We start from the raw sequence: 25539 nt of genomic DNA on the forward strand, positions 1-25539 counted from the left end.
GGTTCAGAAGTGTGTTTTTCCTGGGCTGCATTGGAAACCGTTTGCAGCCTCAGCTGCACCAGTGACCTCTCAGGCTCTGAACGCCTCCTTTGTTTTGCTCCCTTCTTTACACATCTCTAGCCCACACCCAAACCCACCGCCAACCCTGAATGCATAATGAAAACTCTGAAACAATCAGGATAATCCCCAGAGAAAAAAGACAAGGGAATCCTCAGGTATAACACAATATAATCATGGGGGACTGGGGGGAGGGGTGCACGGATGATGGCTGCCAAGCCAGCCTCTGAAATACAGATACACCAGGTTTCCTACATCAGACTTAGGGGGAGGAGGACCAGGCAAGAGAAAAGAGGGCTGCTCACAGGCCCACCTTGACCTCTGGTCCTGCTCTATTTTGCAGTCTTTCTCTGAAACCCATCCATCTCAGCCTTCAAATTCTGACATAGGTGCATGTTTGGAAAATATGCTCAGGGTTGGGGGATCAAGGGCTCCCCACAGTTCTGCCTGTCTACACTGTTCAGAAACCCAACCTTCAACACACCGGCATTATGGTTTTGCCCTTTTCTGGAACTTTCCCTTCACCAGTCCCCATCTTTTCTTTACTTTTCTCTAGGCCTGGAGAGAGAGAGAGCGAGCTCAGTGGTTAAAAACACTGGCTACTCTTCAAAAAGACCCCAGTTCAATCCCCAGTACCCACATGGTGGCTCGCAGCCCTCTGTAACTCTAGTCCCAGGGGATCCAATGCCCTCTTCTGGCCTCTGTAGGCCCTGTGCATGGATATGCATTCGGTTAAAACACACATACAGCCCGGGTGTGGTGGCACATGCCTTTAATCCCAGCACTCAGGAGGCAGAGGCAGGAGGATTTCTGAGTTTGAGGCCGGCCTGGTTTACAAAGTGAGTTCCAGGACAGCCAAGGCTACACAGAGAAACCCTGTCTCAGAAAACAAACAAAAACAAACAAACAAACAAAAAAAAACCCACACACATACACAAAAATTAAAAATAAATAAACCTTAAGAAAAAATTAAGCAGTTCTCTGAATGACTTACATGACAATGATTTTGTGACTATGTAGAAGGGTGACCCCAAAACCATCACGATGCGTCTGATTTTGGGTGGATGGTTGTGTCAGCTTCTTACTGTGACTATTTAAAAGGTGTTATCCTACACCTCTGGAGGATCCAAGGTGGATCTCAGAGGGCTAAAGCAAGGCATGGTCATGACCACCATTCCCTCTAGAGGGCCCGGGAGGAATTCATCCCCTACTTTATACAGCTTGCATTGGCTGTCTATGTTCCCATTTGTAGACTCCATTTCCAGAGAGAGAAATTTGAAGGGTTTGGCTTCCAATGTCATCCCATCTGCTCTTGTCTCCTCCCTGCCTCATAAAGAATTTTGCTCTCGGCCTTATGTGGGCCTCTTCTACTGAGACCTTATGTCAGGTTCACAGGAAAAGCTCTCAAGCTCAGATTCTTTGTTCTAGCTGGCTAATACTTCTATGACAAAGCCCCACAGAGCAGGTGGTTTAGGCAGCAGATGCCGTCTATTTCTGTAGCTATGGAAGCTGAGAGGTGGTGGAAAGGGACCAGAGATGGGTTTTTTTGAGGCCAGTGTCCTTGACTGACAGATGGTATGTCCTCTCTGTGTCCGGATGTGGTCCCCTCATCCATGCAGGTCTGTGGACTAATCTCATGTCCTTACCAGGCCACCAGCCATGTTTGACCAGCATTACTCACGTGTTCTCCTTTAATATAAGTTACCTCTTAAAGACCTTGCCTAAGATACAGTCACATTCTGGAAGCCTGGGGACAGGGACATCATGTACATTGGGTAGGGTGGAGCTCAACCTCTAGTATTCTCTGTCCCATCAGCAAAGTCCTCTTCTCCAGGTAAGGCAACCTACCCACAAGCTCCAGGGATTCCAACTAGGCATCTTTGGGAGGCTCCATCATTCTGCCCACCATAGAAATCTTCACCTGGGGACTGAAAAGATGTATCAGTGGCTAAGAGTGCTTACTGCTCTTCCCAAGGATCTCAGCTCAGGTTCCAGAACCCACGTGGAACAGGGAGTAGTCACAAGTGCCTGTAATTCCAGTTCCAAAGACTCTTAAAATCTTTGCTGGACTCCTTGGGCACCCATTCACACGTGGCATGTATTCACACAGGAACACACCTGTGCCCATAAGCAAAAATAAAAAATATATCTAAAACAAAAGAAAAGAAGAGAAAAACTTCCTAAAACACCTCCAGTAGCTTACACTCAACCTGTTCTACACTCAATCCTTTCTCCCTTATATGTCTTACTTCAAGAAATGATATAACCCTTTGACATGATTCGGCCAGAGAGCTGGAGCCTGGGAAGAAGTGTCAGACAGTCCGACTTGCCTGTCTGGTATATTTTTCCCCAGTGTATTTGTACTGGCTGGTTTGTGTGTCAACTTGACACAAGCTGGAGTTATCACAGAGAGAGGAGCCTCCCTTGAGGAAATGCCTCCATGAGATCCAGCTGTAAGGCAGTTTCTCAATTAGTGATCAAGGGTTGAAGGGTCTATTGTGGGTGGTGCCATCCTTGGGCTGGTAATTTGGGGTTTTATAAGAAAGCAAGCTGAGCAAACCAGGGGAATCAAGCCAGTAAGGAACATCCCTCCATGGCCTCTGCATCAGCTCCTGCTTCCTGACCTGCTTGAGTTCCAGTCCTGACCTCCTTTGGTGATGAACAGCAATGTGGAAGTGTAAGCTGAATAAACCCTTCCCTCCCCAACTTGGTTCTCAGTCATGATGTTTTGTGCAGGAATAGAAACCCTGACTAAATAAAACCTCTATTTTTATCAGAAATAGCAGTGTAACCAGATAAATGTGATTTTTTTTTCCTTGCAGATACCCACTGGCCTCCCTGGTAAGAGTTGAGCAGGGATTTGCATGTGAACAATTGCTCAGGAAACAACAAAAGAGCATCTGCCTGAAGCCATTGCCCCTGATTCAGATTTAGATATGATGGTGGGAGCTACAACTGCCACCTCAAGTCCTCTAGGTGACCCTGAGAACGGAAGCTGTTACCACGTTCATAACACAATAGAAAGTGGGAAGATGTCTGTGACCTTGGTGCTGTCTAGCGAGCTACTAGGTAACGCAGGGCCACCCAGGATTCTCTTGCAAATGATTAAAAGGTCCATGGCTTCGTATGAACTCCAAATACACATTACTAGGCTGACATCTATTATACACTTTATAGTCATTGTTCGCAGGATCTAACTGCAGATTCAACCAACGGAAGACTGACAATGAGAAAACTCTGTCCATACTGAACATGTCATTACCCTCTCTCAGTTAGAAAGCACGGCATTCACACAGCATTTACACCGAATGTCACACTCGAAGTCACCGGCACATTCCTTAAACAGAAGGATGTGCATAGGCTATATGTAAATATGATGGCATTTTCTGTGAGGGACTTGAGCATCTGTGGACTTCGCTGTGAGAAGAGGTGCTGAGGAAGCAGGAACGCACAGTTACGGAGGACTGGAGGTACTTAGGGGAAACAAGAGCCTGAAAACTTAAGTTCAAGTGGATGTAGGTTTTTTTTTCTTTTTCTTTTTGCTGTTTCTTTCTTCTTTTTGTACCTGAAAATGTTCTAATATCCCAAGAGAGACAGAAGGGAGAGTAAGTGGCAAGGTTTGCCATTTGTGATCCCTCCCTCTCTCCCCTTTTTGAGGCAACTGAACCTTTTCCAGACCTGACACCCAGGTGGGGGAAAGTACACTCACACAGGGCTATAGATTCACATGTGGTCCCTCAGGCTGCCCCACCTGTTCTAATGAGACAGAGGTAGGTGAAGTTCTCTCCATATAACCAGCCATGGATAGAGAGAACAGCTCTCTCTCTCTCTCTCTCTCTCTCTCTCTCTCTCTCTCTCTCCATCCACCCATCTGTCTGTCTGTCTGCCTGTCTGTCTGTCTATTTCTTGTATCAATGTCTATTGCTGTCAAAACTAAGGTAAGCTCTCAGGAGGTCTCACCCTTAGGGAAGACGATTTCTCCTGGTCTCAGCATGCCTTAGGTTCCTGCACTTCTCTGGCTACAGGGAGGGTCAGTGAGATCTTTTCCTCAACCATGTTAGCATGGCTGCTGCTTTTGCACTTGTTTGAGTCTTGTTTAGGAAGCCATATTGCTGAGGGATTGTGGGTGGAATTTCCCTGTCATTTCTAAAAGACACGGTCTCACAGATTTCCTGGTTCTCTGGCTCTCACCGTCTTTCTAGTCCCTCTTCTGAGGTGTTCCTTGAGTCTTAGATGCAGATGTAATGGTCAACCATGAAATCATATATATACAAGTAACACTAAATGGACTAGCAGGTTGTGTTTATATATTTAAAAATAATTAAAAATAAAGGCTATGATTTTAAGAGGGAACAAGGAAGGAGGTGGAAGGATACATGGGAGGAAGAAAAAGTGGGCAAATGATGTAACAACTTTTTAAGGAGGTAAATGATGTAGTGTCATTTTAATTAAAAAAAGAAAAAATTAAGGTAATATAATCTTACCGAGCATATGGCATGACATGAAATGTAGGCTAAGTGTACAGACCCTAGATACAGTCTACACTTCCTTCCTGGGCTTTCCCCGTTCCTTGATCTTGGCCAAATTACTTTTCCATGGCCCTTATCTTCACAACTGTGCAATGGTTAATAATTAAAAATAAAAATGTTTGTTTCCTTTGGCACGTTACTTGGGAATGTCCATAGAAAGCTCATATACCACACTGAATAAAGTTAACTGTTAATAATACAAAAGGTAGCCCAAAGCTGACCAGACAAGATTGGAATGGCCTGCATGATGTTGAATCAGGAGGGAATGTAAAATTTTGGCAAGCACTTGTGAGTTGGTTGGAAGTAAAGGATTTGGAAAGGGAGCTGTTCGCTGTGAACTAGCTCATGAGCCAACAGGAGCATGTCAGAGTAAAGGTTTCCTCTGCCGCTCCTGACTCCTCCCTCCCCCATGCCTGACAGACAGCACCGCCTTGCCTTCTGCAATATGCCTCAAGGATGCGTATTTCTTGGGACTGAGAAAGCTCATCCATTACTCCTCAGTAGCAAGGCTCTGCAGAGCAGCAGTTGAGTCCCTTTGCTGTGACCATGTTCTGAATAGAAGAGCCCGCAGGCTGATCCTTATAGGCTCAGATCTCTCTTCACAGGCCATCCAGCTCTACATGGAACCACCATGGGCGGGAAGCTCTAGTCTCTGTGGTCAGGAAGCCCCATGAAAACCCAGCTGTGAATTTGAAATGAACAACTTTATTGGGTGGATAAAACAGTGAGGCTTGCTTGTTACAGCAGCCAGCACTGCCCCATGCATAGATCACTGTCATTGTTGCTGTTCATGGGCACCACGCAGCCTCTGTCTGCTCATCTCTTTCTGATTAGCTACAGTGTCCTACCTGTGTCCTCCCTTAGACTTACTCTCTTGCAATCCATGCTACATGCACCAGGGTAAATTTTTTCCCATATATGCATTTTTTTTTTCTGTGTGATACATGCTCCTTAAGTAGGCAAGGCTGGGCTCAAACTCACAGTGTGCTTGCCTCAAATCTCCTAAATGCTAAGACTGCAGGTGGATAGCATCACACCTGGCACCAAACACAAAATTCTTTTCCATCATTACCTCATTATCATTTTTAGCTTAGTGTATAAGGTAACGAGTTTCACGGTGACATTTTCATACATTCATATCATTGCATTCTGTTCACATGGATCCTCTTTCTGTGTCAAATCCTTCCGTGGTCCCTCATCTTGTTGCGAGGTTGGAGTTCTCTATTTGGCTTTTCAGTCCACATCTCCTGCTGCCAACTTCCTGGCATCAAGGCAGGCTCCATCCCCCCTGTTGTGGTTTGAATAGAAATGGTCTCCATAGGCTCATGTTATTTGAATGCTTGGTCCTTAGAGAGCAGTGCTAGTTGAGAGGGATTAGGGGGTGTGGCCTTATTGGAGGAAGGGTGTCACTGAGGGTGGGCTTTGGGGTTTCAACTGCTCAAACCAGGCCCAGTATCTTCTTCTTCCTGCTGCCTGCCGATCCAGATGTAGAACTCTCCACTACCTCTTAAACACCATGTCTAGCTGTAGTCTACCATTTTCCTGCCTTGATGTTCATGAACTAAGCCTCTGAATTTTTAAGAAAGCCCAGCTACACAGTTTCCTTTATAAGAGTTGCCATGGTCATGGTATCTTTCCACAGCAATAGAACACTGACGAAGACAACCACCAAACTTCTTTTGAATCCTCATTTGACGTCCAGGAATCCTGGCTCCATTCTGTGCCCGCAGTTGTTCAGCCTACTCTGTCCTCCAGCAACATGACTACATGACGCAGCTCCTCCCTACCTGCCCCGTCCTTTTTTACTGTTGTACTTTCTCTCTCCAAACCCCTGTGCTCATCACTACTAACTGACCCCTTACTTGTTGAAAAACAATTCTTTCCCATGGGAAAGTGGGAAGCTTTGGTACTAAATAGACCTGGATTATTCGAAATCTGATGCTACCAGCCTCAAGTCTCAAGTTATAAGCTGTAAGGGCCCATGACTCACTGAAGAATGATGCCTCAGACTCAAAAAGTGTGTGAAAGCAGAGTGTTTTATTCTGCAGAAGTCCAGCATGCTGAGGTCTCCCATTCCAAGATGGAGACAACCAAGTGAACTCCCAGGCCTGATTTAAAGCACATTAGGGGAGTTTGGGGGGTAGGTGACCTATATCTTGCTCCATCGCTAGGGACATTCCAGTACCATTACTGGAGCATGGGGGCTGGAAACTGTTGTTGGGGAGGTCTGGAAACTATTGCTGACCCATTGACCTTGATTCAGGCCAGGTGGCAAGGCAGCTTCTGATGACAGGGCAATTTCTGACTAGCTGTTTGAAGTCTGGGTGTTTTTTTCTAGTAACTGACTTACCTGAATTTGCCCAGTTCTTAGACCTAGTCTCTTGAACTGCCAATCTGAAGCCTGTCTTGGAGTCAGCCCAGCCGTCTCAATATGACAATAGCAATTTTCCATCAGGTACCCCAGGATTAAATAAGAAAAGAAAGGGTGCCTGAAGAATATATTCAGATAGTGTTGCCAGTATCCTGTGGTCCCCGATGTGGTCTGTGGTCCCCTCCCCTACAAGTGTTGAAATCTAATGTCCAAGGTGATAGTATTGGGAGGTGGTGAATTGGAACAGTGATCAATTTATAGAGACAGCCCTCTCCAGAAGAGGATTAGTTACCTCAAACAGAGATTCCAGAAAATCCCCCTTCTCTCTGTCATGGGAGATTACACTCAGGCAGCTGCCACCTGAAAGAGACCTCTACCTCAACCTGTTAAGCAGTCCTCTACCCCTGTCTTCCAACCTTTTACTCATGAGAAGTGATATATTGTTGGTTGAAAGTCACTCAGTTTGACACTTTCCTATTGTAACTAAGTATGGTCCAAGGCAGTAAACATTCAATAAAATACAGGCATTGTGCTATCTTTGTCCCAGGAAACCCCAGGCTATGACCATAATACGAAGGTTCCCAAGTCCTCAGGAATTTATTCTAGCTTGAACATGTGAAGTCATAGATTAGATTCATCCAGGCGAGACTCTGAACAGAGAAATGCAGCAGCTGGAAACCCAAGCGAGTATCTTACCTGTGTGTTATTGTGATTATTAGAGACCCTCTTCTGCCTCGGGCTGATTTATATGTACATATCCCCACTTGGGGTTTGGCTCAGAATCCACATGACAACTCCAAGCCTGTCATTCTGGAAAGACTCCATTGGGCCTCCTTCACAGGGAAGAGAGAAGAAAGAGCCCCATTGAATGTACCTGCAGGAGAGGGTGTGGCAACTTTCTGGGACTGAACTCAGAAACCAGACTAAGGACTGGCACCAAAGACAAGGTCAAAGCAATGTTCTCAGGTCCAGCCCAACAAAAGGATGAAGGGGAGTAGGGGCAGTCCCTGAGAAAGTGTGTGTGTGTGTGTGTGTGTGTGTGTGTGTGTGTGTGTGTGTGTGTGTGTNNAGAGAGAGAGAGAGACAGAGAGACAGAGAGAAGCTGGAGGTAGGGTGGAGTGAGTGTAGCCCCACCGGGCCAGACAAGCTGCTGGAGACTGAGGTGTGCCTGCTCACTCTAGAGGAGGGATGAGATGCTGGCCAGGGAGTGATGCTCATGTGGGAAGGGCATGGGACAGCTTACTAAGCCTTTTCCCATAGTCTGTGCAAGGCAACACTCCTTCAGTCCTTCACTCAACAAACGGCCACTAAGAACTTTCTAACTGCTGCTCTGGGCACCAGGTGTTCACATGTATGAACAGAGCAAAGCAGAGTTGGCCCATGTGAGCTGCAGAGCTGGGACATGTACACATGTCTGAATATCAAATGCCCACAAGTCCCATACCTTAGAGCCTTTGTCTCCATTGTGGTACTATTGAGAAAGGGCGGAAGCTTTAAGAGGAAGGGCCCAACAGAACAGAGTTAAGACCTTGAGGTCATGTCCTTGAAGGAAATACTGAGACCTCAGCCTCTTTCTCTTCCACTCTATGCTTTCCAGGCACCATAATGTGAACAACTTACCCCACCACACACTCCTGCCATAATGCACCCCACAGGCTCAAAGGCAGCAAGGCCAAGAAGCAACAATGGACTGAGATGCTCAAAGGTGTGAGTGAAAACAAACCTTTTCTCTTTATAAAATATTTGTGACAGTAGGGTGTCTTAGTTTAGGCTTTACTGCTGTGAATAGACACCATGACCAAAGCTACTCTCATAAGGACAACATTTAACTGGGGCTGGCTCACAGGTTCAGAGATTCAGTCCCTTATCATCAAGGTGGGAAGATGGCAGTTTCTAGCCAGACATGGCACTGGAGGAGCTGTGAGTTCCACATATTCATCCATAGGAAGCCAAGAGAAGACTGTCTTCCACGTGGCTAGGAGGAGGGTCTCAAAGCCTACCCCACAGTGACACATATTCTGCAACAAAGCCACACCTCCTAATAGTGGTACTCTCTGGGCCAAGCTTATTCAAACCAACACAAAGGGAAACCTGGCTAATATAACAGGTCTCTCCTCTCCTTTAGGTCAGTCTTCTACTCTATCTCTACCTTGAGGGGAGGGTGCCTGCCATTTGGGCTGTTCCTATCACTTTCTTTGCTACATGTGATTGAATTTCTCAGGCTTCTGTATTATGATGGAGCTGGAGAGATGGCTCAGTGGTTAACAGCATCGAATATTGCTCTTCCAGAGGACTTGAATGCTGTCCCTAACACTCATATCCAGAGGGTCACAACCTACTGTAACTTCCCTTCAGGAGATCCAACACCCTCTTCTAGCTTCCAAATACACCTGCACACATGGGGCATACACTCATACAGACACACACATACACAGAAATAAATATATAAATAAAATCTCCTTTGACTTTTCTTATGATATACAGTAACTTTAAAATACTTTTATAAGTTAAAATATAAAATTCCAGTTATATAAAATGAATACATTTGCAAAAACAAAACAAGACTAAACCAAAATAGCTTGTACCTTAAAAGGGAAATAAAAGAGTTTATTCCAGAGCCATTTTGAGTGATCATGGTCTGGAAACACAGATTTAGGGTACCCCAATTCCATGTTCCAACATGGAAGCAGTTTATAAAGTTTTATGGATTTTATAGAACAAAAAAATGTCATAAATCAGGGCAAGTTTAAAATATTTGGTGGGTACATCAGAGAGGTGGTTATAGTAAGATGGGGAGGGGGAGGCTTCGCTGTATATAGTCCCTGGTGGGTACATCAGAGGTGGTTATAGTAAGGTGGGGAGGGGGAGGCTTCGCTGTATATAGTCCCTCAGATGCCATCTGAGGACATTCTTAACTTTGGGCTGGTAGAAGCTAGTTGTCTGCTTCAGTAATAGATTCTAAAAGGGTTTTTACCTATTACTAACATGATGTTAATTCCGACACAGAGGTGGGCAAGGAATGGCTATTCTGGGGCTAATACTAGCCTAAGGCAAGGTAGGTAGCCTCTGGACCAGCCATACTCCAGCCTCTCTATGTCCCTGCAGCTCTGATCAGTCAAGCAGTCTCTGTAGACACAGCTTCTTCCCAAGAGTTCTCATCCACACATTCGAGAGATCTGCTGTGCAATGTCATATCAGTAATTAACAGTAGGTTTTTTCGAACCTAGCAATTTGTTAAGATCTGATAAATGGCTTAGGAGAGTAGAAAGTTGTGTGAATGCCACTATGGTCTGCTGATACCGCCTCAATATGCTCTTCTGGCCTGGCTTACTATAACATGCCTCCTGCCTACCATGCTCTTGTTCTCTTTCTTTCTCTCTCTCTCTCTCTCTCTCTCTCTCTCTCTCTCTCTCTCTCTCTCTGTGTGTGTGTGTGTGTGTGTGTGTGTGTGTATGCAAGCCATGTACATGTTATACACACATGTATGGGTGCTATTGCCAATGTGCAGAGTCTAGAGGAGGACTCTGGTGTCCTGCTCTATCACTTTTTACATTATTCCCTTGAAACAGGGACTCTCACTGCCTCTGGAGCTAGGCTGGCATCTAGCAAGTTCCATTGTTCTCCTGTCTTTGTCTTCATGCCCCCAAGTGCTGAGGTTACAGGGGTGTACCATGCTGGGCCTGGTAAGTGGATTCTGGGTATTTAAAATCAGATCCTTATTCTTTCTCAGAAAGCACGCTTACCCACTGAGGTATCTCTCCAGTCCCCATGCTTCATCTCTCGAGTCCTTCCAATCTGTTCAGACACAGCCAGGGTCCTTCTTCAGAAGCGTGCATCCCAGCCCCTTCAGCCAAACACTCTCCCACAGCTTCCAGCTCCAAAAGAAAGATGCTCGCTCCTGGACAGATGTTATACAGACACTAAGAGAACACAAATGCCAGCCCCGGCTACTATACCCAGCAAAACTCTTGATTACCATAGATGAAGAAACCAAAGTATTCCATGTCAAAACCAAATTCACACAATATCATTCCACGAATCCAGCCCTTCAAAGGATAATAACGGGAAAACACCAATACAAGGATGGAAACTATGCCCTAGAAAAAGCAAGAAAGTAATCCTTCAACAAACCCAAAAGAAGACAAAAACAGAATCCCAACTCTAACAACAAAAATAACAGGAAGCAATAATTACTTTTCCTTAATATCTCTTAATATCAATGGACTCAATTCCCCAATAAAAAGACATAGACTAACAGACTGGCTACACAAACAGGACCCAACATTTTGCAGCTCATGCCCGGTTATCCTCCCTAACCCAGCCACCCAAAAGAGCCACCAGCCATCACATAGCTTTGCCTCAGCCTGGGATGCCTTCCACTTTCATGGGGTCTCACCTATCCATCCTGTGCATCTCAACCCAAACACAAGATCCTTTAAAAAGCATTTTTGTTTGTTTTTGTTTATATCATTTCCCCATTTCCTTCTCTTTCTTTAAACCCACCCATATAACTCCTCTGCTCTCTTTCAAAAGCATGGCCTCTTATTCTCTAATTGTTGGTGTGTGTGTGTGTGTGTGTGTGTGTGTGTGTGTGTGTGTGTATTCCTGAGTGTCTCTGTAACTCCAAGGATGTTACTTCACAGTAGTGATGGCTGTCATACATAAACAGTAATTTACTGGATTGGCTAAAGTAATGTCTCCTCTCCCCCACCCACACACTTTAAATGTCCAAGTGTTTTACCCTTTCTCATTTACAGAGGCAGTCCATGATCTGAAACAGCCCAACTATACAAATAAAAAAAAAAAAGAAAAAGAAAAAGAAAAGCATGAGATAAATGGGAACCGATAAAAACAGGAGTTGGAATTCTGAGTCCCCATCTTCCCCTGCCTGGCAAATGTAGCTAAGTGTGTCTCCATAGCTGCTGCTATGAGTCAGTTCCCCGATGATAGGAGAATCTGGTATATGATGCACTGTGCAACCAGCACTTCTGTATGCAAGTATTCAATCATCTACAGAACACATGCAATGCTGTAAGGCTAAAGGTAACGCTGAGCTATGATGTTGGCTTGATAAGGATATTTTCAACTTGCAACGGGTTTTTTGGAGGGGAGGAGAATGTGACTCCATTATAAAGAATGGATGAATACATGAGAAGAATACATACCTGATGTTGTACCTAAAGATGTCTGAGGAACCAAGGGCAAAAAGGCCTGAAGTTTGGACTCTGGAAGCTGTGGGCAGGTCCCAAGCAGAGTTCCTGGAGCTTGGTCCTGGTCCTGGCTTAGAAAAAGCAGAGGTCACATACAGCCAAACCCTGTGCTGGCTCAACCCTTGAACTCTGCTTACAGGCTCTCGACTCGACTAACTCTGGAGCAACCCAGGGAGAGCTATACAAATGGTGACCAAAACCTGGGTTCTAGTCCAGGACTCGGCAGATATCCTGGTGTAAGGCTTAGGATTTGTGTGTCTGATAGCTCTTGCTGTGTGCCCAGCAATCAATTCAGAGCAGGTGTCACCAAAGGGTCCATAGATCTAAGCACACATACACAAAGACACCCAGAATCTCTATGAGAGAAGGTGTTTTGTGGAACTAATTTGCTTCAGGAGCAGTAATGGGGACCCTGCCCTCCAAAATGGGGCCAGGGAGTATCAAGAGAGGGAAGACATGAAGTGGAACTGATTAGAGTTTCAGGGTTGGTGAGGGAGGCCAAGCTCTGGCTCTCCGACAAGCTGAGAGTATCCCAGGAGTTGGGAAACAAATCTCTTACCAAAAGCCAGCTTCTACATTGCTAGGGAGAAGTCAGGGCTGCATGTGCCCTGACTGACAAGCCACCCCAACCAATGAAGGCAGCAGAAAACCAAATAAATTGCTTCCACAAGTATGGCAGGTGCTGCTGTAAAAATAACAGCTTAATTACATAGCAATCCACCTTTCATAGTAGAACAACAATAAAAACTAAAAAGGGAGGAAAAAGTCTTTGGGGAGGATTTGAAAGAGACCCCCAAACATCCTTGGTTGCTGTAGAAATGTGAAAGGACATCCCATGATCCCACAGTTCCAGGTCAGGATGTGTACCCAAAAGGGTCTGGGAGGGGCACAAAAATCATACTCAAGTATCCATGTTTAGAGCATCATTATCCGCAATAGCCAAAGGTGTGTGAAACCCAAAGTCTATCGACGGGCCAGTGGGTAGGCAAGAACACAGATACAAAAGAGTGCTTGCTGTTCATTCCCTAAAATAAAGGGAATTCTGATGCAGGAAAGGTCCTTGGGAATGGACCTGCTAAATGAAGGAAGCCAGTCAGAAGGGTCAGGATTACACGGTTTCATTTCTGTCTAGAATAGTTAAAGTCATCGTGATAGCAAGTGAAGTGGCTTCCAGGGGCTGAAGAGAGGGAGGAGGAGAAGTGAGTGTGAAATGGATAGGGTTTCATCTGGGGAAGGCGGGAGCATTCAGGAGATAAACCATGGATGCATACACATACCCATGTTCTTGGTACCACTGACCTACACACCTGAAAATAGTTCCAGTGGTGAACTTGTGTGTGTGTGTGTGTGTTTTACCACAATTAAGATTTTGTAAGATAATTTTAATTAAAATGAGAATTAAGAAAAAAAGCAACTTGGTCCTCTGAGTTTGCCTGAGCAGAGGACAGACAGACAGACACAGACAGACAGGGGAAGGGTAGTGTTTAAGGTACAACAGCCACCTGAAGCAGGTTCTCACTGCAATTGTTACTGGCCTGCTGGGTGAACCTGGGCAGACCTCTTCTGTGCCCCCAGCTCTTGACAGGAGCAGGGCTGATGGGAGGATGGCAAACTGCTGAAGCTGAACACGAACGGGTGCCCTGCACCCTAGCTCCTGCTACACAGGGCAGATAACGATGGGAAGGGGGAGTTTTTTACAGCTTTACTCCAGCCCACTGGGGAGTGAGAGGAGGCCGGGAGGGCTGTAGAGCGTGTTGGGGAGCTGGAGGCTCTGAGCATGGATTCCAGAGGCCTGGGTACCTTTGGAGCTCCTCAGGAGCCTAACAGAGGAAAAGGGATGGGCTTTGAAAATTGTCAGGCACTGAAAATACTGATCCTCAGTTTCAGCCTGGGGAAAAGGAGACGTAAATGAAAATTGATCTCAGATCATTGATCTGGGCCGTTCCCTGGGCCATGTGCTAATGCGCAGGCTCACGTTGAAAGACATTGTTGTCACTTTGGTTTTCATTCCCTTTTTCATATGACTTTCAGGATTGTATCTGATTGGTACTAGCGTGTTTATGCTCCCTTTAAAATCTGTGTATCTTGAGCCTTTATTTGAAGGAACAGGACTCAGGTTCATCGGTTTTAGTTTCCAGCAGTGTCTAATTCAAGAGTCAACACAACCCACTCACTTTGTGAGTAAAATCGTATTGGAACGTAGGCACACCCATTTACTTTTTTTTTTTTTAAAGATTTATTTATTTATTATATACACTGCAGCTGTCTTCAGACACTCCAGAAGAGGGCGCCAGATCTCGTTACGGATGGTTGTGAGCCACCATGTGGTTGCTGGGATTTGAACTCTGGACCTTCGGAAGAGCAGTCGGGTGCTCTTACCCACTGAGCCATCTCACCAGCCCCCATTTACTTTTATATCACCTACAGCCATAATGTCATCTTTGAATGGTTGCAGTAGTGACTACACTGTGTAACATGGCTGACCCGCAGCTTACTGTCTGTTCTAGTACAAAAAGAAAAATAAAGAAAAAAAAAAAAAAGAAAGAAAAGCTTAAAGACACCAGTCTAAGTTAATTAATACCCCCCTCATGTGTGTGGATGTACTTAAATGTTCTCTATTATGGATAATACAAGTTTCTAACATTAATTAAAATATTTAAAAGCAGTCCAAGAAAAGGCAAATGCATATGATTAACAAATAGATATGCTAGTGCTGTTTAGTAACTAGAAGTGGGTACATCTAGGGCACACATATATAACTGGGGCTTGATGAGCCCCAGATTATGCGGGAATGAGGGAAATCAAGGGATGAGGATGGTGACCAGAGAGAGCCATTGGCAAGGGAAGAGAAATGGAGGGACATGGAGGGGTCTGGGAAGGGACACTTACGAGCCTGGGATTTGTGTTTGTCATCCCAGAGATAGATAGAGTGCTTGGTATGTCCTGATGGACTTCATAGGGATAGGGCCGGGAAGCTGGTGCAAAAGTGTTAAGGATGGAGGTAGTGTACACCTGCAATCCAGCACTCAAAGGAAAGGTATCAGAGAAGGAGAGGAAGGAGGAGGAAGGGAGAGGAAGGGTTAAAGAGAGCTCCTTTCCCCTGGAAGCCACAATACTGAGAAACTGAAGATATAAGAGACAAGGTTAACAGTGTGGGCTCTCGAGTTCACAACTGTGAACATATTTAATCTTCTAAATTACCCTGTGAGACAGAGATTAAAGTGGGGAAGTTGAGAGAAAGAGAGGGTCAGTGAGCTGCTCAGGTTCACACACCCTGTAAGTGGCACCACAGGGCTATTCTATAAGGTCCTGCTCTATGACAAGGCATATGCCCAGTGAACAGGGCAGCAGAGCCAGCCCCACCCAGGAGGTGACTGGAACTCAGTCATTCACAGAGTCAGGTCTGGAAAGTGTGATACAAGATCACCTGAGCACAGGGCTGGCCCATCCCTGCTTCAGCCTCAAATGCATAGTAGGATCTAGTGTCATGGAAAGACTGTCATTCTGTGATATCACAGGGTGATGTCACATGATGGTGGTTTTTTCAGGGGACAAAAGTCTCCATTGCAGAGAAGAGGCAGGGCTGTGAGGCAGGAACAAGAAAATAAACCCCTCTGACCCACAGGGGTGACTAGAGTCTCGAAAACCTAAGAAACTGAAGCCAGAGAGACTTCAGATGACCAAGCCTGGCAGACACACTGGAGGCTGGGTACTAACTGTGTTTTCTCTCCACGCTAAGCCATGGTGTGGAAAGGAAACCTGCCACTGTGTGGACAGGTACCTAGACTATTCCTGACCTGGTTTGGGGTTTATCTCATTGTGTTCATTAAGCATTTGAGGTTATCAAATATTAGCTAACGTGTATTACCTGTGCCATAAGATTCTGCACACTGAGTGGGTGATTAATATTATTTTTAATAATAATATGCTTCAAATTTGTTTGTTTAGTTGGCTTTAATTTCTGAAGCAGGATATTATTTAGCCTAGAGCTTGAACATATGATCTTCCTACCTAAGTCTCCCGGGAGCTGAGATTATAGGTATATCCCACAACACCTGGAAAAATGTGCTTCTTCTCAAGGTTGTACCTATATAGGGGTCATTTGGGGCTATGAGTTCATTGGTTTGGTGATATAGAGAGGGTAGCCAGGGTAAAGCCTGCCTTCTTAGCCTTTCTTTCAGTGAAGCCAGGACAGTGAATCAAATCACAGCATTGGTCCTGGTGCCTGGAGATAGGGTAGACCACCCTTGGTGGGGTGCTGACCTTTGATAATTACCTGTGTCTCTGAGGAATGGGTTTGGAGGCTTGTAATGTTCTACCTCTACCACAGGTAGAAAGTCAGAGGCTATCCAAACAAACACACAGATCTTCTGATTGGGTTTCTAGGCTATGGATTGAACTATGTCTACCGGTTTCATACACTGAAGTGTTAACCCCAGAACCTCAGAACATGGCCACCTTTGGAAATGCAGCCCTTGGAGATACAATTAAAGATCAGACTAAACTCGAGCAGAGTGGCCCCCCTAATCCACAGAGACACATACACAGGGACAAGCCCAAGTTGAAAGCAGAGGTCAGCACACAGTGCCTCCTCCCAGGGACAGCAGAGAGGCTAGCCAGCCAGAGTCATGAGAGGAGAGAACAGCTTCTGCTTGGGGCCAGCAGGGGAACCAGCCCTGCTGACACTTGTTCTCAGACTTTCAGTCTCCTACCTGGAAAACATGTCTGTCATTTAAGCCACTGAATAGGGGCTTATTTACGGAAACATCAGCAGAGGGCGTGGTGCTGGTCTCAGGGGGGCAGAGAGTTAGTGTCTCTGCTAACACAAGGTGCCACTGGCTGCTCTTGGTTGGGCCAGGTGAGTGTTTCTTAATAATGACTTGTCCCAGATGCAGGGTGGGGACCCCAAGCGATTTCCATTACTCCACACAGTGCTCTCTGCCTGCTCCTGTCTCCTGCCTCCTCCTTCCAAGCCACCCTTCTCTCTTGCTCTCACTCGCTCAGCTTTTCACCAAGTCTCCTGTGGGTCTCTCCCAGCTGTGCAAATAGCTACACTGACCTAACACCCGGGAGAGGCCACTTCAGGGGATAGGAACAGAGAAGAGACCCAGGCAGGGTGGAGGGGATCCTTGTGGCCTGGCCAGGCTACTGGAGCCTACAGTTAGCCATAAACAATGTGGCCATGTTCATAAGGAGAACATGACAAGCCGAAGAATCAGGAAGACAGTGCAACCCACTCCTGAGGGTGGGGGTGGGGGAAAGAGAGAGTTCTGAATCTGCATGATTACCAATGAATTGTTGCTAATGATATCTAGATTCCCAAACAGTCAGTGATTTGATTTCTGCTACTTTTACTTGTTAATATGTTGAAGTTTTCAACTAGAAATGAGGGATGTGTGTATGTGCGTGTGCGTGTGTGTACCTGAGAGAGACAGATAGACAGACAGACACAAAAAATGACACAGTCAAGCTCCCTATAACTGAGGATTCTTTTTCTTGTTTGTTTGGTTGGTTTTTGTTGTTGTTGTTGTTTTGTTTTGTTTTTCGAGACAAGTTACTCTGTATAGCCCTGGCTGTCCTGGAACTCACTTTGTAGACCAGGCTGGCCTCGAACTCAGAAATCCACCTACCTCTGCCTCCCGAGTGCTGGGATTAAAGGCGTGAGCCACCATGACCGACTAACAGATTCTACATCTGAAGATTCAGTTAACCTCAGAATAAAAACATCTTGAAAAATGTTCAAGTTAGTATAGATACAGACTTTTATTTCTGTCATCGTCCCCTAAACACTACAATTTAACAACCACCTCCGTGGCATGGACATTGTACTGGAAATAAGAAGTAATTGAGAGATGTTAAGCAGATGCTCTTAACCTATGGGTTGCAACCCTCTTGGGGGTTGAACAAGACTTTCACAGAGGTCACCTAAGGCCATTGGGAAACACAGATATTTACATTATGATTCATAACAGTAGCAAAATTACAGTTACGAAGTAGCAACAAAATAATCTTATGGTTGGGGGTCACCACAACTTGAGAACTGCATTAAAAGGTCACAGCATCGGGAAGGTTGGGAACCACTGAAGTATAGGGAGAATATGCATAGATGTCATAAAAACACTGAGCCTGTGTGTACAAGGGACTTGATTTTGGTATCTTCCAGGAATCTAAAACTCATCACCATAGATACTGAAGGACAACCTTTGTGCTACAGTCATTGAAGAGAGGCAGAACCCATGGAGCCAAGGAGTGCACTGAGCAAAGGTGGCCAGAGATAGAGCAGTAGGGAGCTTTCCTGTTAACAGCTTCCTTTGGCATTGCAAGCGAGGTAACAGTTCATTGACCAACCATCCTGGTTGACCAGGACCAAGGGATTTTCCAGCGTGTAGAAATGTTATCACTAATCACCCACCTAGATGAGAGAGAGAGAGAGAGAGAGGCTCTCAAAAGACACATGGGACCAGAAGTAGTCAGCCAGCCATGCCACACGCAGTCACAGCAGGGGTTCCATTTGCCATCACTGCTCATGAATCATCTTTTCAAGACTCATAAGCAAAGCTGGCTAACAGATTGGAAGAGACACGGCTTCCCTAGAAAAGAGGCATTCCACAAAGGTGAACAGCCTCGGAGGATACACCAGGAAGGATGCCATGCTGGACCAGAGGAATACCTCAGACACTTCTCTCTTTGAGATGCCCTCACTTCGCGCCCTCTCGTGTGTCTATTCTTATATATATATATATATATATATATATATATATATATATATATATTATTATTATTACGTATTTCCTCAATTACATTTCCAATGCTATCCCAAAAGTCCCCCATACCCTCCCCCCTCTCCCCCATTTCTCTACCCACCCATTCCCATTTTTTTTTTTTTTGGCCCTGGCGTTCTCTGCTTTGAATCCTGAAACCTCTGACTTGTGTGGTGCCTCACTCTCCTTCCCCAACATGTTTCCTGCGAGTTTCTCTCCCTTCAAAGTGTATTCTATACACAGGAAGGTAGGTGAACTAATGTTTATTCTCCTGTTTATTCTCATTTGGGGGGGGTGGGAAGTAGAAATTATTTGCTTCATCTATCTAGGGAAACTGAGGCTCAGGAAGGGTTGGCCCCTCATCTGAGGCTTTCCCCTGAATGAGAACAGATACCCACCTGTGAACCTCTGCTAAAGGGGTGGCGCTAGACATTTTCTCATGTGATTGTCACTCTACTCATCTTGTAAGTAAGCATCATGATAAAACTGTCACATGCAGACCTCCTCAGGGATGGTCACGGTATCTGTATGGGCAGATTGGCATGGTGGGAGATGAAACAAGCAAAAACCTAGTTGGTGTGGAAAACAGTGTGAAACACGTGACATGCTGGAGCCTGTGAGGAGAGCGGGGCTCATGCCTGGGATCTTTGGCCCCCACAAAATGCAATGCAGGCAGAAGCAAGAGAGCCTTCTCACACTATCCTCTCCCTGTCTCCTCAATTCCCCACCATCTCTCATCCTTCCTGTCCATCACCTTTGGGAACTCACAGAACTGCAGAACTCAGTAGAGGCAAGCAGAGAATCATTTCAAAATCTACAGGTGTCAACAGACTCTTGCCCATATGGGGAGGGGAGGCAATCGGGGTGGAGAGAGCAGAGGGTAGGAGATGAGAGAATTTAGAATGCATTATAAACAAAAATGAACAAAGAACAAATACAATTAGTTTTTAAAGCCCTCAATTTCCCACTGGGAAGAGTAGGGCAGGAGGAAGAGGAAACCCTTGTTCTACCACAGAAGGTGTGGACACTGTCTTCAGGTATTCGGGGCCTCCAGGCTGTCTGACTCTCACATCACAAAATAAAAAAAGGCATCCTCTTCCAGGATCACGGGACCTCTGACTGCAAATCCACCCAAGGTACATGTCTCAGCCACACAGCCTTGCTGATCCCAGCAATGCCCAGTCCAATGAACAGTGATGTCATACTGTTTGGGTTGGGATCATTCCTGAACCGTGAAACAGTTAAGAAATATCCTGCCCCACTGGCTGCTATGCTCATAAAGGAGGACCCACGTGTACTTCCTTCTTGTTCCAAGACGCACCAGCTCATGCATTTGCTCACACCCAGAGGCAGAGACAGCACAGGGCTGCCACCTCCCATGCAAATCACCCCCAGGAGTGCAGCTGGGCTCCTCCCGCTGCTCCTGGGCAATGCTCCTGGGTAGACCTTGTACACGATGCCATCTCGGGCGCTGTGTATTTTTCCTCATTGTGGCTCTTTTGAGCGACGCTGTGGGCCTGATCCTTTTGTTGCTGGGGATCTTTGCTACCCTAAACTACTGGGACTTCTTTGTCTACACAGGATCTCTGATCCTGGCTCTGAGCCTACTGTTCTGGCTGGCCTGGTATTCTTTCAATATCGAGGTACCTCTTGAAAAGCTGGACTTTTAGTGTGCCCATGGACAAGAGGGATGCAGGTGGCATATGCTGATGTGAACCCAAGGACCCTGGACATGAAGCCCCCACACAGAATGCCACTAAGACCAGGTGAGTGCACTTAAGACCTGCCTAGCAAGGTGGTGAAGAATGCTAAGACTGTCAGGGACAGGGCAGGACTGCATGGAGAGGTGGGAGGATGACTGCTTCTCAGCCAAGGATTCTAGAAGTGTAGGATCAGGTTAGTGTAGTGTGGGAGATAAACCAGGACAATGTGGGATAGGTGCTTTCTTTTTAGGGACCACTTTCTCTACTATTTCTTCTTCCTCTAATAGACTACAATGATTCCACTTGCCAACACACACACACAGAGGAGAATTATCCTTTCAATATAGAACATAGGACAAAAGAGCCCGTCTTGACACTGTTGTATAGAAGGGTGAGGGAGTGGCTCCAGCATGGGAAAAGTATGGAAAGTTCCCCAGTAGCTGCTAATGGTCTTGCATGCCTGGAGGTGTGTGAACTGGGCTGTGCGGGAGCAAGCAGAGCAGAACCATCTAGAATGGCCTTTCACTCCTGCTTCCTCCCTGAACCTGACAGGTGGGACAGAGCCTACTTCCCTCAGCAGTGCCCCTACTGTGCTCCTCACAAGACTGAGGCCTTCCACACACATGCCCACACCAGCCTCAGTGGTCCTGAAGTCTAGAGACCGGCTTGGGTTTTCATTGGCCAAGTCACATGTCACAGCCAGGCAAATGGCTCAGGTGACTGCATGGAACATCCTAAGAGCTACCTGTAAGGCTTTGACACAGAGGTGAAGCAGAAAGGACAGCAATGGGCTGGCCCTTACAACCCAAAGTTAGATGGCAGCTCTTCCCCAAGGACTGAAAGGGGAGTACTATTCAGTTTGATCATCATAGTCTCCTCCCAAGGTGGGTTGGGACCTGCAGGTGGGTGCAGCTTGGCATTCCCCTTTGATCAGGAAGCAAGGGAGCAAAGGTTCTTGCTGAGATGGAGGAAGGAAATAATGGTTCTATCTTTTATTGACGATTATATATGGCCCTCAGAGCTGAGAAAATACATAAGCAGGTTGGGTACAAGATAGATGATGAAGGAAAGGAGACAACAGAATCCCCACAGGATCCACACTGGGCATCCATGCCCCTTAGTTGGGTGACCATGGATGGAGTGCATGACATGGTGAGTGTCAGCATTTTTAGCCTCAGAAACGAGGAGACAATTCTCCGCTCTCACTAAATAGGCCTGAGCGTGGGAAGACGGGAAAAGCTCGTTGTAACCGATTGGGTCCTCATGACATTAAGTGTTGTTGTTGTTGTTGTTGTTAGACATGTAGCCTGGGTGAATAAAGCCCACCTGGAATCCAAACGTGGAATTCATGGTTGTCCCTCAAAGTCGGTCATGCTAAGAATCAGTCATATCATGAAGCTTCGAAGCAAGGGAAGGCTCTAATATGCCTGTTGCACCATGGGAATGAGTCAGGCTCTGAGTTGAGGACCAGAGATGCTGTAAAGATCAGGTCAAAGAATTCACTGTCAGGTGAGGGACACAGACATTAGCCACACGGTCAGGCTAATAGTGGTGTAATAAGGAAGTGAGCAGAGAACCAGGAAGGAAGGGGCCTTCCAACAGGGAAACCAGCATGGGAGGTGGAGTCACAGGCTTCCCGGGATGATAGCAGGCTGAGCACTGATGGGGTAAGACTAAGAATGAAGGCTGAAAAGGTGGAGGCAGGCAGAGGTCCAGTCTGGCACAGAGACTCCAAGGGCCTTCATAAACAGGTTGTTCATTTCGTTAATGAAAATAAGCTACCGTTGGGTGGATTGTTGGATCGTTTGTTTGTTTTTCTAGGGTTTCTCTTTGTAGCCCTGGCTGTCCTGAAACTTGCTCCATAGACCAGGTTGGCCTCAAATTCACAGAGATTTGCTTGTCTCTGCCTCCAGAGTGTTGGGAATAAAGGCATGCGCCACCACCACCTTGCTCTATTGGGTTTTTATAAGTAAGGATTTGTAAGGATTCAACTGAGTCTGTCTCCAAAAGATCACCCTAGCCGCAGCACAGAGAGTGATAGGAATTGGTATCAGAGCTTTGATATACCCAGCGCTAAGCTCCTTGCCATCCACATCCTCCCTGCATCCAACCAAAGCTCAATAGTCCCAGGCCAGTGAGGTGGCTCAGTCGGAAAAGGCACCTGCTGCTAAATCTGATGCCCTGAGTTCAACCCCAGAGACCCACATGGTGGGAGTGGAGAATTATCCTCTATTTCCGCACTGAGGCATGCTCTCACACATGCTACACACACACACACAAACATGTACACACACACACACATACACAGAGACACACACACACATGAACACATAAGAAATAAACTATGTAGTTTAAATTTCATTTCAAAAAGTTTACTTGGGGCTGGAGAGATGACTCAGAGGTTAAGAGCACTGACTGCTCTTCCAGAGGTCCTAAGTTCAAATCCCAGCAACCACATGGTGGCTCACAACCATCTGTAATGAGATCTGATGCCCTCTTCTGGTGTGTCTGAACAACAGCTACAGTCTACTGATATATATATATATATATATATGTAATATTTAATATAAATATAATATTAATATAGTACGTGATATAATATCTAATATAAATATAATATTTATACAATATATAGTATTTATATATAATTTTTATAAAAATTTATTTTAGTTCAATAAAGCCAGGTGATAGCGGTACACTCAGGAAGCAGAGGCAGGTGGATCTCTGAATTTGAGGCCAGCTTTGTCTACAGAGTGAGTTCCAGGACAGCCAGAAGTACTGAATGAAACCCTGTCTCAGATTTAAAAACCCATATCCTAGCTCCATATCAGGAAAGGGGCGAAGTTCTAGACCATCTTGCTTGAGTCCTGTTTGTGCCTTCCTATCTGTGTGACCTAGGGAGAGTTACTTTCTTTCTCCATACCTGTCTCCACGTCTGTAGAGTGGAGGTAGTAGCCCTTGAAGGATGTTGCTGACAGTGGTCAAGCAAGGCAAAGGGCACTCAGTCAAGCCTCTGTCATCAAGCTGCTAGCTGACCTGGGACAGTGGTGGACCCTTCCTTCCAGACAGACACTCTTGAAAGATTATGATCAGTTCTGCCTGTGTGGTGCTGGGGCAGGAACCAGCATGTAGCGAGTGCTCTATCGTTAAGCAACCTCCCCAGCATGGTCAACTCCTAAGGCAGTAGACAGGATGAAGAGGGTGTTCTTTTGTTCTCAGAGGCAATGGGAATGGATGCAGCTCCCAAATGCCAGGCTTTCACTCAGGCCCAGCTGGATTTTCAGATTTAGGGGCTACCCGGCATGTTCTCCATGGAACACGGTCATTCATTCCAACATGACTGTCTCAAACTTTGTGTGTAGGAGGCCCTCAAAGCCACCATCAGCTCACCATGACCTTCTCCCTCCATCATTCCCTGAAGTAAAGTAGTCCAGAGTAACAGCTTAACATGACTGCTCCAGAGGCTGCTCACTCACTGTGGGAATACCTGCTCTCCTGTGACCTCGGACAAGTCTCTTTCTTTCCCTTTACGATGAAAGCTTAGATCAGATAGGGCACCTGAAAGACCCCTAGAGGAGGCAGTACAAGGCAGAGTGAGAGGACTGGAACCCAGATCCACCACTCCACTCATGCAGGACACTGTTTTTTCACTGTGTTTACTACTGAATCACACATTAGTACTTTCTGTGAACATTTCCTTCGGTGCCCAACACTGTCTCTCCAAGATGATTGGTGCCAGTTCCTTTCCATTCTGCAACCTTTGGCCTCAGTATAATTGCCAACTTTATTTATGATTTATGGCAGATTGTAACTGGTTTAGCCAGTTCCCAGCAATCAGAGTGGGGTCAAGGAAAAAGAAGCAGACTCTGGAGTCCAGAGCCCGATGCCACACTCCCTCCCACATCCTTCAGAGACTCTGCAAGATGAAGCAGATAGGACCTGCTCCACCCTGCCCTGGAGTTAAGGAGGCCATGTTCCTAGTCTGCCCTAGGACAGAGCTGTGGTCTGGCAGCTCTGCCAGCCTTTACTCTGCAGTGTGCCAGTTCTCCAGAGGCAAGAGGGCAACTGGTGCTAACCCTCAAAGGCTGCCCAGAAAGTTTCAGGATAACTGGCTCCTTTTTATAGCCCAACAGGGTACAGAGCAAGACCTTCTTGCTTTGATTTTTATCTCTTGGCCACTGTGTTTCCAGGACTGTTTGCTTCATTTTATTTTTATTTATTTTTACTTCTCGGGCATGTCCCATAAAGATAAGTCCCTAAGCAAAGTCACATAAAGACTCACCCATTGGCAAATTTAAGACAATCCCTAACCTCAAACACACACACACACACACACACACACACACACACACACGCACACACACTCCCTGGCCTCTACAACTCAGCAAACATACATGTACACACATGAATACACTGCACATATGTAGATACATCTCCCCTCCCCCAACCCCGTTGTACACAGATATTCAAGGTATACACTAGCATGACTCCCTCACAGACACCTTAATCTAATCGCATACCATCCTATGGCTTCCCTTACACTTGCACACACCCATCATGAAACTATCACCCACAAGAACAAGCACGCCCACAGTGTTGCTATCAAGGCTTATGGCCCCGAGCCTTGGAAAGTGAAACTTGTTTCTCTGCATTTGCCTTTTCAAATAGGTAGGTAACCTCTCTTCTCTGCCCACGCTGCTGCTATGTCTGCTCAAAGGTTAGCTGGGTAAAAGGGCACCCACAATTTGTTCGGCAAGCCCATTCCTGGAACCGACACAGTGCTAGGGCTATGTGAACAGCCAAGCATCTCTCAAGTCTCTCCAGGGATTTCTAATCTGAGGAGAGAGATATTGCAAGTGCACACCACTTCACAAAAGTACACAGGAAAACGCATTCCAGGAGATAGGC

General features: G+C 46.0%; 1 long non-coding RNA gene across 1 annotated transcript in view; it reads right to left on the reverse strand.

Moving 5' to 3' along the window:
* The window catches only part of LOC110306063, a 41289-nt gene extending 24134 nt beyond the window's left edge, over positions 1 to 17155 (reverse strand). The window contains exons 1-3 of the long non-coding RNA XR_002379222.1: positions 16880 to 17155; positions 12123 to 12238; positions 10701 to 10855 (exon numbers count right to left, since the gene is read on the reverse strand). This is a non-coding gene — a long non-coding RNA (uncharacterized LOC110306063). The remainder of the gene's footprint in view (positions 1 to 10700; positions 10856 to 12122; positions 12239 to 16879) is intronic.
* Positions 17156 to 25539: the final 8384 nt, after the last annotated feature.

This window comes from Mus caroli, chromosome 11, assembly GCF_900094665.2.
Source record: "Mus caroli chromosome 11, CAROLI_EIJ_v1.1, whole genome shotgun sequence".
Taxonomy (NCBI): Eukaryota; Metazoa; Chordata; class Mammalia; order Rodentia; family Muridae; genus Mus; species Mus caroli.